The following is a 14,545-nucleotide window of genomic DNA, read 5'->3' as shown; positions in this document are numbered from 1 at the left end:
ATCCTCAGGACAAATTGCAACCTGTACGGAACAGGAGGTTAAAGGTGCTGATTCTCCAAGGAGGGAGATGGCTAGTAAATCGGCTGGAATGGCGAACCCGAGCCAAGGAGATGAGAAATGAGGTGCGTTTTAGAAACCTTTCCCGATCACACGGTGTACCATCTTCTGGGTTTCTCATGCCTGTTTTCGATGTAGGAAGATGCCCTTGAACCTGGAGATTTGGGACCCATGGGATGGGTACCATGCAGTATTACTTGAAAGGGTCTGCGTTGGCTCACCCAACCTCACCGAACCTCTCAGCCCCAAGAGTGTCCACCCTTATGTCTCAATCAGCTGTGGGTCTAGATATGGTCAATCCAGGTTGCATCAGAGCCCCTGAACGAATTTTGGAAGAATTTCTCTCTCTTTCACTGTCTTTGTTTCACGGGTTTTGAAAAGTAATTTATTTTTATAATGGGGTTTAGCTGCTTTTCACGGCTGTGTTTATGCCGCTTTACACCCCCTTGACTCACTTACAGAGAGATATCAATAGATAGGTTTGAAGATTCTTACTAGTCAGATATATTCTTGTGCGGTGAATAGGGGGTGTTGAGTCCAGTTCACTGAAAAAGGAATAGGTCTTGTCTCTTACATATTGGGTTTATGGAACGGTATCTGAGCTAATTTGAAACCCTTGTTTTATGCATCACCCCACCTCACCTTTCCCGTTCAGCAGCCATAGTGTGTTTTCTAAACGTGTGACTCTGTTCTGTTTTGTAATTCAGTTCAAGTGTAGCGGTTTTTACATTCCCTCTAGAAGTGATATCTTATGATAAGTGTCTTTTTCTGTGTGACTTATTTCACTTAGAATCGTCGTACCTAAATCCACTCATCGTGCTGCTACTAGCCTTATGACGTTGATTTCATGGCTGAGTGATATTCCATTGTACATGAGGACCACAACTTCTTTATCCATTTTTCTCTTTCCTAGGATATTTAAGGTGTAATGAAGTGGGGGTTCTTGTCAACAGAGCAGCCCTAAACTTTGTGGTGCCTGTGTCTTGCTGATTTTTAGTTTTCCCAACTTATACGCCCATGAGTGGAAGTGCCCTATGCTCTCCAAGCTGTGTTTTTTAGATGTTTCAGAACACACCGTACACTTCTCCAGAGTGGCTGTTGGCAATTTACATCCCACCCATCAGCGTAGCAAGGCTCCCATTTCTCCATGGCCGGTCCTGCACTTCTGGTTTGGACACTTTTTTCCGCATGGCCCTTTTGCCCGCTGGGAAGCGAGACTTCTTTGGAGCGCTGATTTGCCTTTTCAGGTTGCTTGGTTGGCCAAAAAGGGCGTATGCGTTTTTTCCTGAATATATTCAGGAAAAAACGCATACGCCCTTTTTGGCCAAGGGCATCATTGTCCACGTTTGGCCGCTTTTCATGTGCTTTCAAGGCGATTCGAATCTACCTCCTGAAATCTGTTTCCTGCAATTCTGCCTTGCTTTCAAAGCCTCTTCGTTGCCTTCCCTTAATATATTTGTGGACGAGAGGTATCATTTAAAACTCTGCAGGTTTCTGAATTGCAGTGCCCCTGAGCTCCATTTTTCATCTCGCTTTTTTGGGAGCTGGCCGCAAAAGTGCAAGATTGCTTCAGGCCCTCTTCTGGTTCTGGGGGGCAGGCTGAGCTTGTGCTTAATTCTTCTTCCTGATGGGAAAATAGAGTGACCTGTGCCTGTCCCAACACCTAGAGCTAGTCTCTCATTGGTTCCCCCTCTTCCCGTTCATCCTCAGGACAAATTGCAACCTGTACGGAACAGGAGGTTAAAGGTGCTGATTCTCCAAGGAGGGAGATGGCTAGTAAATCGGCTGGAATGGCGAACCCGAGCCAAGGAGATGAGAAATGAGGTGCGTTTTAGAAACCTTTCCCGATCACACGGTGTACCATCTTCTGGGTTTCTCATGCCTGTTTTCGATGTAGGAAGATGCCCTTGAACCTGGAGATTTGGGACCCATGGGATGGGTACCATGCAGTATTACTTGAAAGGGTCTGCGTTGGCTCACCCAACCTCACCGAACCTCTCAGCCCCAAGAGTGTCCACCCTTATGTCTCAATCAGCTGTGGGTCTAGATATGGTCAATCCAGGTTGCATCAGAGCCCCTGAACGAATTTTGGAAGAATTTCTCTCTCTTTCACTGTCTTTGTTTCACGGGTTTTGAAAAGTAATTTATTTTTATAATGGGGTTTAGCTGCTTTTCACGGCTGTGTTTATGCCGCTTTACACCCCCTTGACTCACTTACAGAGTGATATCAATAGATAGGTTTGAAGATTCTTACTAGTCAGATATATTCTTGTGCGGTGAATAGGGGGTGTTGAGTCCAGTTCAATGAAAAAGGAATAGGTCTTGTCTCTTACATATTGGGTTTATGGAACGGTATCTGAGCTAATTTGAAACCCTTGTTTTATGCATCACCCCACCTCACCTTTCCCGTTCAGCAGCCATAGTGTGTTTTCTAAACGTGTGACTCTGTTCTGTTTTGTAATTCAGTTCAAGTGTAGCGGTTTTTACATTCCCTCTAGAAGTGATATCTTATGATAAGTGTCTTTTTCTGTGTGACTTATTTCACTTAGAATCGTCGTACCTAAATCCACTCATCGTGCTGCTACTAGCCTTATGACGTTGATTTCATGGCTGAGTGATATTCCATTGTACATGAGGACCACAACTTCTTTATCCATTTTTCTCTTTCCTAGGATATTTAAGGTGTAATGAAGTGGGGGTTCTTGTCAACAGAGCAGCCCTAAACTTTGTGGTGCCTGTGTCTTGCTGATTTTTAGTTTTCCCAACTTATACGCCCATGAGTGGAAGTGCCCTATGCTCTCCAAGCTGTGTTTTTTAGATGTTTCAGAACACACCGTACACTTCTCCAGAGTGGCTGTTGGCAATTTACATCCCACCCATCAGCGTAGCAAGGCTCCCATTTCTCCATGGCCGGTCCTGCACTTCTGGTTTGGACACTTTTTTCCGCATGGCCCTTTTGCCCGCTGGGAAGCGAGACTTCTTTGGAGCGCTGATTGGCCTTTCCAGGTTGCTTGGTTGGCCAAAAAGGGCGTATGCGTTTTTTCCTGCATATATTCAGGAAAAAACGCATACGCCCTTTTTGGCCAAGGGCATCATTGTCCACGTTTGGCCGCTTTTCATGTGCTTTCAAGGCGATTCGAATCTACCTCCTGAAATCTGTTTCCTGCAATTCTGCCTTGCTTTCAAAGCCTCTTCGTTGCCTTCCCTTAATATATTTGTGGACGAGAGGTATCATTTAAAACTCTGCAGGTTTGTGAATTGCAGTGCCCCTGAGCTCCATTTTTCATCTCGCTTTTTTGGGAGCTGGCCGCAAAAGCGCAGGATTGCTTCAGGCCCTCTTCTGGTTCTGGAGGGCAGGCTGAGCTTGTGCTTAATTCTTCTTCCTGATGGGAAAATAGAGTGACCTGTGCCTGTCCCAACACCTAGAGCTAGTCTCTCATTGGTTCCCCCTCTTCCCGTTCATCCTCAGGACAAATTGCAACCTGTACGGAACAGGAGGTTAAAGGTGCTGATTCTCCAAGGAGGGAGATGGCTAGTAAATCGGCTGGAATGGCGAACCCGAGCCAAGGAGATGAGAAATGAGGTGCGTTTTAGAAACCTTTCCCGATCACACGGTGTACCATCTTCTGGGTTTCTCATGCCTGTTTTCGATGTAGGAAGATGCCCTTGAACCTGGAGATTTGGGACCCATGGGATGGGTACCATGCAGTATTACTTGAAAGGGTCTGCGTTGGCTCACCCAACCTCACCGAACCTCTCAGCCCCAAGAGTGTCCACCCTTATGTCTCAATCAGCTGTGGGTCTAGATATGGTCAATCCAGGTTGCATCAGAGCCCCTGAACGAATTTTGTAAGAATTTCTCTCTCTTTCACTGTCTTTGTTTCACGGGTTTTGAAAAGTAATTTATTTTTATAATGGGGTTTAGCTGCTTTTCACGGCTGTGTTTATGCCGCTTTACACCCCCTTGACTCACTTACAGAGAGATATCAATACATAGGTTTGAAGATTCTTACTAATCAGATATATTCTTGTGCGGTGAATAGGGGGTGTTGAGTCCAGTTCACTGAAAAAGGAATAGGTCTTGTCTCTTACATATTGGGTTTATGGAACGGTATCTGAGCTAATTTGAAACCCTTGTTTTATGCATCACCCCACCTCACCTTTCCCGTTCAGCAGCCATAGTGTGTTTTCTAAACGTGTGACTCTGTTCTGTTTTGTAATTCAGTTCAAGTGTAGCGGTTTTTACATTCCCTCTAGAAGTGATATCTTATGATAAGTGTCTTTTTCTGTGTGACTTATTTCACTTAGAATCGTCGTACCTAAATCCACTCATCGTGCTGCTACTAGCCTTATGACGTTGATTTCATGGCTGAGTGATATTCCATTGTACATGAGGACCACAACTTCTTTATCCATTTTTCTCTTTCCTAGGATATTTAAGGTGTAATGAAGTGGGGGTTCTTGTCAACAGAGCAGCCCTAAACTTTGGGGTGCCTGTGTCTTGCTGATTTTTAGTTTTCCCAACTTATACGCCCATGAGTGGAAGTGCCCTATGCTCTCCAAGCTGTGTTTTTTAGATGTTTCAGAACACACCGTACACTTCTCCAGAGTGGCTGTTGGCAATTTACATCCCACCCATCAGCGTAGCAAGGCTCCCATTTCTCCATGGCCGGTCCTGCACTTCTGGTTTGGACACTTTTTTCCGCATGGCCCTTTTGCCCGCTGGGAAGCGAGACTTCTTTGGAGCGCTGATTGGCCTTTCCAGATTGCTTGGTTGGCCAAAAAGGGCGTATGCGTTTTTTCCTGAATATATTCAGGAAAAAACGCATACGCCCTTTTTGGCCAAGGGCATCATTGTCCACGTTTTGCCGCTTTTCATGTGCTTTCAAGGCGATTCGAATCTACCTCCTGAAATCTGTTTCCTGCAATTCTGCCTTGCTTTCAAAGCCTCTTCGTTGCCTTCCCTTAATATATTTGTGGACGAGAGGTATCATTTAAAACTCTGCAGGTTTCTGAATTGCAGTGCCCCTGAGCTCCATTTTTCATCTCGCTTTTTTGGGAGCTGGCCGCAAAAGCGCAAGATTGCTTCAGGCCCTCTTCTGGTTCTGGGGGGCAGGCTGAGCTTGTGCTTAATTCTTCTTCCTGATGGGAAAATAGAGTGACCTGTGCCTGTCCCAACACCTAGAGCTAGTCTCTCATTGGTTCCCCCTCTTCCCGTTCATCCTCAGGACAAATTGCAACCTGTACGGAACAGGAGGTTAAAGGTGCTGATTCTCCAAGGAGGGAGATGGCTAGTAAATCGGCTGGAATGGCGAACCCGAGCCAAGGAGATGAGAAATGAGGTGCGTTTTAGAAACCTTTCCCGATCACACGGTGTACCATCTTCTGGGTTTCTCATGCCTGTTTTCGATGTAGGAAGATGCCCTTGAACCTGGAGATTTGGGACCCATGGGATGGGTACCATGCAGTATTACTTGAAAGGGTCTGCGTTGGCTCACCCAACCTCACCGAACCTCTCAGCCCCAAGAGTGTCCACCCTTATGTCTCAATCAGCTGTGGGTCTAGATATGGTCAATCCAGGTTGCATCAGAGCCCCTGAACGAATTTTGGAAGAATTTCTCTCTCTTTCACTGTCTTTGTTTCACGGGTTTTGAAAAGTAATTTATTTTTATAATGGGGTTTAGCTGCTTTTCACGGCTGTGTTTATGCCGCTTTACACCCCCTTGACTCACTTACAGAGAGATATCAATACATAGGTTTGAAGATTCTTACTAGTCAGATATAATCTTGTGCGGTGAATAGGGGGTGTTGAGTCCAGTTCACTGAAAAAGGAATAGGTCTTGTCTCTTACATATTGGGTTTATGGAACGGTATCTGAGCTAATTTGAAACCCTTGTTTTATGCATCACCCCACCTCACCTTTCCCGTTCAGCAGCCATAGTGTGTTTTCTAAACGTGTGACTCTGTTCTGTTTTGTAATTCAGTTCAAGTGTAGCGGTTTTTACATTCCCTCTAGAAGTGATATCTTATGATAAGTGTCTTTTTCTGTGTGACTTATTTCACTTAGAATCGTCGTACCTAAATCCACTCATCGTGCTGCTACTAGCCTTATGACGTTGATTTCATGGCTGAGTGATATTCCATTGTACATGAGGACCACAACTTCTTTATCCATTTTTCTCTTTCCTAGGATATTTAAGGTGTAATGAAGTGGGGGTTCTTGTCAACAGAGCAGCCCTAAACTTTGGGGTGCCTGTGTCTTGCTGATTTTTAGTTTTCCCAACTTATACGCCCATGAGTGGAAGTGCCCTATGCTCTCCAAGCTGTGTTTTTTAGATGTTTCAGAACACACCGTACACTTCTCCAGAGTGGCTGTTGGCAATTTACATCCCACCCATCAGCGCAGCAAGGCTCCCATTTCTCCATGGCCGGTCCTGCACTTCTGGTTTGGACACTTTTTTCCGCATGGCCCTTTTGCCCGCTGGGAAGCGAGACTTCTTTGGAGCGCTGATTGGCCTTTCCAGATTGCTTGGTTGGCCAAAAAGGGCGTATGCGTTTTTTCCTGAATATATTCAGGAAAAAACGCATACGCCCTTTTTGGCCAAGGGCATCATTGTCCACGTTTGGCCGCTTTTCATGTGCTTTCAAGGCGATTCGAATCTACCTCCTGAAATCTGTTTCCTGCAATTCTGCCTTGCTTTCAAAGCCTCTTCGTTGCCTTCCCTTAATATATTTGTGGACGAGAGGTATCATTTAAAACTCTGCAGGTTTCTGAATTGCAGTGCCCCTGAGCTCCATTTTTCATCTCGCTTTTTTGGGAGCTGGCCGCAAAAGCGCAAGATTGCTTCAGGCCCTCTTCTGGTTCTGGGGGGCAGGCTGAGCTTGTGCTTAATTCTTCTTCCTGATGGGAAAATAGAGTGACCTGTGCCTGTCCCAACACCTAGAGCTAGTCTCTCATTGGTTCCCCCTCTTCCCGTTCATCCTCAGGACAAATTGCAACCTGTACGGAACAGGAGGTTAAAGGTGCTGATTCTCCAAGGAGGGAGATGGCTAGTAAATCGGCTGGAATGGCGAACCCGAGCCAAGGAGATGAGAAATGAGGTGCGTTTTAGAAACCTTTCCCGATCACACGGTGTACCATCTTCTGGGTTTCTCATGCCTGTTTTCGATGTAGGAAGATGCCCTTGAACCTGGAGATTTGGGACCCATGGGATGGGTACCATGCAGTATTACTTGAAAGGGTCTGCGTTGGCTCACCCAACCTCACCGAACCTCTCAGCCCCAAGAGTGTCCACCCTTATGTCTCAATCAGCTGTGGGTCTAGATATGGTCAATCCAGGTTGCATCAGAGCCCCTGAACGAATTTTGGAAGAATTTCTCTCTCTTTCACTGTCTTTGTTTCACGGGTTTTGAAAAGTAATTTATTTTTATAATGGGGTTTAGCTGCTTTTCACGGCTGTGTTTATGCCGCTTTACACCCCCTTGACTCACTTACAGAGAGATATCAATACATAGGTTTGAAGATTCTTACTAGTCAGATATATTCTTGTGCGGTGAATAGGGGGTGTTGAGTCCAGTTCACTGAAAAAGGAATAGGTCTTGTCTCTTACATATTGGGTTTATGGAACGGTATCTGAGCTAATTTGAAACCCTTGTTTTATGCATCACCCCACCTCACCTTTCCCGTTCAGCAGCCATAGTGTGTTTTCTAAACGTGTGACTCTGTTCTGTTTTGTAATTCAGTTCAAGTGTAGCGGTTTTTACATTCCCTCTAGAAGTGATATCTTATGATAAGTGTCTTTTTCTGTGTGACTTATTTCACTTAGAATCGTCGTACCTAAATCCACTCATCGTGCTGCTACTAGCCTTATGACGTTGATTTCATGGCTGAGTGATATTCCATTGTACATGAGGACCACAACTTCTTTATCCATTTTTCTCTTTCCTAGGATATTTAAGGTGTAATGAAGTGGGGGTTCTTGTCAACAGAGCAGCCCTAAAGTTTGGGGTGCCTGTGTCTTGCTGATTTTTAGTTTTCCCAACTTATACGCCCATGAGTGGAAGTGCCCTATGCTCTCCAAGCTGTGTTTTTTAGATGTTTCAGAACACACCGTACACTTCTCCAGAGTGGCTGTTGGCAATTTACATCCCACCCATCAGCGTAGCAAGGCTCCCATTTCTCCATGGCCGGTCCTGCACTTCTGGTTTGGACACTTTTTTCCGCATGGCCCTTTTGCCCGCTGGGAAGCGAGACTTCTTTGGAGCGCTGATTTGCCTTTTCAGGTTGCTTGGTTGGCCAAAAAGGGCGTATGCGTTTTTTCCTGCATATATTCAGGAAAAAACGCATACGCCCTTTTTGGCCAAGGGCATCATTGTCCACGTTTTGCCGCTTTTCATGTGCTTTCAAGGCGATTCGAATCTACCTCCTGAAATCTGTTTCCTGCAATTCTGCCTTGCTTTCAAAGCCTCTTCGTTGCCTTCCCTTAATATATTTGTGGACGAGAGGTATCATTTAAAACTCTGCAGGTTTGTGAATTGCAGTGCCCCTGAGCTCCATTTTTCAACTCGCTTTTTTGGGAGCTGGCCGCAAAAGCGCAGGATTGCTTCAGGCCCTCTTCTGGTTCTGGGGGGCAGGCTGAGCTTGTGCTTAATTCTTCTTCCTGATGGGAAAATAGAGTGACCTGTGCCTGTCCCAACACCTAGAGCTAGTCTCTCATTGGTTCCCCCTCTTCCCGTTCATCCTCAGGACAAATTGCAACCTGTACGGAACAGGAGGTTAAAGGTGCTGATTCTCCAAGGAGGGAGATGGCTAGTAAATCGGCTGGAATGGCGAACCCGAGCCAAGGAGATGAGAAATGAGGTGCGTTTTAGAAACCTTTCCCGATCACACGGTGTACCATCTTCTGGGTTCCTCATGCCTGTTTTCGACGTAGGAAGATGCCCTTGAACCTGGAGATTTGGGACCCATGGGATGGGTACCATGCAGTATTACTTGAAAGGGTCTGCGTTGGCTCACCCAACCACACCGAACCTCTCAGCCCCAAGAGTGTCCACCCTTATGTCTTAATCAGCTGTGGGTCTAGATATGGTCAATCCAGGTTGCATCACAGCCCCTGAACGAATTTTGGAAGAATTTCTCTCTCTTTCACTGTCTTTGTTTCACGGGTTTTGAAAAGTAATTTATTTTTATAATGGGGTTTAGCTGCTTTTCACGGCTGTGTTTATGCCGCTTTACACCCCCTTGACTCACTTACAGAGAGATATCAATACATAGGTTTGAAGATTCTTACTAGTTAGATATAATCTTGTGCGGTGAATAGGGGGTGTTGAGTCCAGTTCACTGAAAAAGGAATAGGTCTTGTCTCTTACATATTGGGTTTATGGAACGGTATCTGAGCTAATTCGAAACCCTTGTTTTATGCATCACCCCACCTCACCTTGCCCGTTCAGCAGCCATAGTGTGCTTCCTAAACGTGTGACTCTGTTCTGTTTTGTAATTCAGTTCAAGTGTAGCGGTTTTTACATTCCCTCTAGAAGTGATATCTTATGATAAGTGTCTTTTTCTGTGTGACTTATTTCACTTAGAATCGTCGTACCTAAATCCACTCATCGTGCTGCTACTAGCCTTATGACGTTGATTTCATGGCTGAGTGATATTCCATTGTACATGAGACCACAACTTCTTTATCCATTTTTCTCTTTCCTAGGATATTTAAGGTGTAATGAAGTGGGGGTTCTTGTCAACAGAGCAGCCCTAAACTTTGGGGTGCCTGTGTCTTGCTGATTTTTAGTTTTCCCAACTTATACGCCCATGAGTGGAAGTGCCCTATGCTCTCCAAGCTGTGTTTTTTAGATGTTTCAGAACACACCGTACACTTCTCCAGAGTGGCTGTTGGCAATTTACATCCCACCCATCAGCGTAGCAAGGCTCCCATTTCTCCATGGCCGGTCCTGCACTTCTGGTTTGGACACTTTTTTCCGCATGGCCCTTTTGCCCGCTGGGAAGCGAGACTTCTTTGGAGCGCTGATTTGCCTTTTCAGGTTGCTTGGTTGGCCAAAAAGGGCGTATGCGTTTTTTCCTGAATATATTCAGGAAAAAACGCATACGCCCTTTTTGGCCAAGGGCATCATTGTCCACGTTTGGCCGCTTTTCATGTGCTTTCAAGGCGATTCGAATCTACCTCCTGAAATCTGTTTCCTGCAATTCTGCCTTGCTTTCAAAGCCTCTTCGTTGCCTTCCCTTAATATATTTGTGGACGAGAGGTATCATTTAAAACTCTGCAGGTTTGTGAATTGCAGTGCCCCTGAGCTCCATTTTTCATCTCGCTTTTTTGGGAGCTGGCCGCAAAAGCGCAGGATTGCTTCAGGCCCTCTTCTGGTTCTGGGGGGCAGGCTGAGCTTGTGCTTAATTCTTCTTCCTGATGGGAAAATAGAGTGACCTGTGCCTGTCCCAACACCTAGAGCTAGTCTCTCATTGGTTCCCCCTCTTCCCGTTCATCCTCAGGACAAATTGCAACCTGTACGGAACAGGAGGTTAAAGGTGCTGATTCTCCAAGGAGGGAGATGGCTAGTAAATCGGCTGGAATGGCGAACCCGAGCCAAGGAGATGAGAAATGAGGTGTGTTTTAGAAACCTTTCCCGATCACACGGTGTACCATCTTCTGAGTTTCTCATGCCTGTTTTCGATGTAGGAAGATGCCCTTGAACCTGGAGATTTGGGACCCATGGGATGGGTACCATGCAGTATTACTTGAAAGGGTCTGCGTTGGCTCACCCAACCACACCGAACCTCTCAGCCCCAATAGTGTCCACCCTTATGTCTCAATCAGCTGTGGGTCTAGATATGGTCAATCCAGGTTGCATCACAGCCCCTGAACGAATTTTGTAAGAATTTCTCTCTCTTTCACTGTCTTTGTTTCACGGGTTTTGAAAAGTAATTTATTTTTATAATGGGGTTTAGCTGCTTTTCACGGCTGTGTTTATGCCGCTTTACACCCCCTTGACTCACTTACAGAGAGATATCAATAGATAGGTTTGAAGATTCTTACTAGTCAGATATATTCTTGTGCGGTGAATAGGGGGTGTTGAGTCCAGTTCACTGAAAAAGGAATAGGTCTTGTCTCTTACATATTGGGTTTATGGAACGGTATCTGAGCTAATTTGAAACCCTTGTTTTATGCATCACCCCACCTCACCTTTCCCGTTCAGCAGCCATAGTGTGTTTTCTAAACGTGTGACTCTGTTCTGTTTTGTAATTCAGTTCAAGTGTAGCGGTTTTTACATTCCCTCTAGAAGTGATATCTTATGATAAGTGTCTTTTTCTGTGTGACTTATTTCACTTAGAATCGTCGTACCTAAATCCACTCATCGTGCTGCTACTAGCCTTATGACGTTGATTTCATGGCTGAGTGATATTCCATTGTACATGAGGACCACAACTTCTTTATCCATTTTTCTCTTTCCTAGGATATTTAAGGTGTAATGAAGTGGGGGTTCTTGTCAACAGAGCAGCCCTAAACTTTGGGGTGCCTGTGTCTTGCTGATTTTTAGTTTTCCCAACTTATACGCCCATGAGTGGAAGTGCCCTATGCTCTCCAAGCTGTGTTTTTTAGATGTTTCAGAACACACCGTACACTTCTCCAGAGTGGCTGTTGGCAATTTACATCCCACCCATCAGCGTAGCAAGGCTCCCATTTCTCCATGGCCGGTCCTGCACTTCTGGTTTGGACACTTTTTTCCGCATGGCCCTTTTGCCCGCTGGGAAGCGAGACTTCTTTGGAGCGCTGATTGGCCTTTCCAGATTGCTTGGTTGGCCAAAAAGGGCGTATGCGTTTTTTCCTGAATATATTCAGGAAAAAACGCATACGCCCTTTTTGGCCAAGGGCATCATTGTCCACGTTTTGCCGCTTTTCATGTGCTTTCAAGGCGATTCGAATCTACCTCCTGAAATCTGTTTCCTGCAATTCTGCCTTGCTTTCAAAGCCTCTTCGTTGCCTTCCCTTAATATATTTGTGGACGAGAGGTATCATTTAAAACTCTGCAGGTTTCTGAATTGCAGTGCCCCTGAGCTCCATTTTTCATCTCGCTTTTTTGGGAGCTGGCCGCAAAAGCGCAAGATTGCTTCAGGCCCTCTTCTGGTTCTGGGGGGCAGGCTGAGCTTGTGCTTAATTCTTCTTCCTGATGGGAAAATAGAGTGACCTGTGCCTGTCCCAACACCTAGAGCTAGTCTCTCATTGGTTCCCCCTCTTCCCGTTCATCCTCAGGACAAATTGCAACCTGTACGGAACAGGAGGTTAAAGGTGCTGATTCTCCAAGGAGGGAGATGGCTAGTAAATCGGCTGGAATGGCGAACCCGAGCCAAGGAGATGAGAAATGAGGTGCGTTTTAGAAACCTTTCCCGATCACACGGTGTACCATCTTCTGGGTTTCTCATGCCTGTTTTCGATGTAGGAAGATGCCCTTGAACCTGGAGATTTGGGACCCATGGGATGGGTACCATGCAGTATTACTTGAAAGGGTCTGCGTTGGCTCACCCAACCTCACCGAACCTCTCAGCCCCAAGAGTGTCCACCCTTATGTCTCAATCAGCTGTGGGTCTAGATATGGTCAATCCAGGTTGCATCAGAGCCCCTGAACGAATTTTGGAAGAATTTCTCTCTCTTTCACTGTCTTTGTTTCACGGGTTTTGAAAAGTAATTTATTTTTATAATGGGGTTTAGCTGCTTTTCACGGCTGTGTTTATGCCGCTTTACACCCCCTTGACTCACTTACAGAGAGATATCAATACATAGGTTTGAAGATTCTTACTAGTCAGATATAATCTTGTGCGGTGAATAGGGGGTGTTGAGTCCAGTTCACTGAAAAAGGAATAGGTCTTGTCTCTTACATATTGGGTTTATGGAACGGTATCTGAGCTAATTTGAAACCCTTGTTTTATGCATCACCCCACCTCACCTTTCCCGTTCAGCAGCCATAGTGTGTTTTCTAAACGTGTGACTCTGTTCTGTTTTGTAATTCAGTTCAAGTGTAGCGGTTTTTACATTCCCTCTAGAAGTGATATCTTATGATAAGTGTCTTTTTCTGTGTGACTTATTTCACTTAGAATCGTCGTACCTAAATCCACTCATCGTGCTGCTACTAGCCTTATGACGTTGATTTCATGGCTGAGTGATATTCCATTGTACATGAGGACCACAACTTCTTTATCCATTTTTCTCTTTCCTAGGATATTTAAGGTGTAATGAAGTGGGGGTTCTTGTCAACAGAGCAGCCCTAAACTTTGGGGTGCCTGTGTCTTGCTGATTTTTAGTTTTCCCAACTTATACGCCCATGAGTGGAAGTGCCCTATGCTCTCCAAGCTGTGTTTTTTAGATGTTTCAGAACACACCGTACACTTCTCCAGAGTGGCTGTTGGCAATTTACATCCCACCCATCAGCGCAGCAAGGCTCCCATTTCTCCATGGCCGGTCCTGCACTTCTGGTTTGGACACTTTTTTCCGCATGGCCCTTTTGCCCGCTGGGAAGCGAGACTTCTTTGGAGCGCTGATTGGCCTTTCCAGGTTGCTTGGTTGGCCAAAAAGGGCGTATGCGTTTTTTCCTGCATATATTCAGGAAAAAACGCATACGCCCTTTTTGGCCAAGGGCATCATTGTCCACGTTTTGCCGCTTTTCATGTGCTTTCAAGGCGATTCGAATCTACCTCCTGAAATCTGTTTCCTGCAATTCTGCCTTGCTTTCAAAGCCTCTTCGTTGCCTTCCCTTAATATATTTGTGGACGAGAGGTATCATTTAAAACTCTGCAGGTTTGTGAATTGCAGTGCCCCTGAGCTCCATTTTTCAACTCGCTTTTTTGGGAGCTGGCCGCAAAAGCGCAGGATTGCTTCAGGCCCTCTTCTGGTTCTGGGGGGCAGGCTGAGCTTGTGCTTAATTCTTCTTCCTGATGGGAAAATAGAGTGACCTGTGCCTGTCCCAACACCTAGAGCTAGTCTCTCATTGGTTCCCCCTCTTCCCGTTCATCCTCAGGACAAATTGCAACCTGTACGGAACAGGAGGTTAAAGGTGCTGATTCTCCAAGGAGGGAGATGGCTAGTAAATCGGCTGGAATGGCGAACCCGAGCCAAGGAGATGAGAAATGAGGTGCGTTTTAGAAACCTTTCCCGATCACACGGTGTACCATCTTCTGGGTTCCTCATGCCTGTTTTCGACGTAGGAAGATGCCCTTGAACCTGGAGATTTGGGACCCATGGGATGGGTACCATGCAGTATTACTTGAAAGGGTCTGCGTTGGCTCACCCAACCACACCGAACCTCTCAGCCCCAAGAGTGTCCACCCTTATGTCTTAATCAGCTGTGGGTCTAGATATGGTCAATCCAGGTTGCATCACAGCCCCTGAACGAATTTTGGAAGAATTTCTCTCTCTTTCACTGTCTTTGTTTCACGGGTTTTGAAAAGTAATTTATTTTTATAATGGGGTTTAGCTGCTTTTCA

Source organism: Balaenoptera acutorostrata, chromosome 9, assembly GCF_949987535.1.
Source record: "Balaenoptera acutorostrata chromosome 9, mBalAcu1.1, whole genome shotgun sequence".
Classification (NCBI taxonomy): Eukaryota; Metazoa; Chordata; class Mammalia; order Artiodactyla; family Balaenopteridae; genus Balaenoptera; species Balaenoptera acutorostrata.
This window is presented reverse-complemented; position numbering follows the sequence as displayed.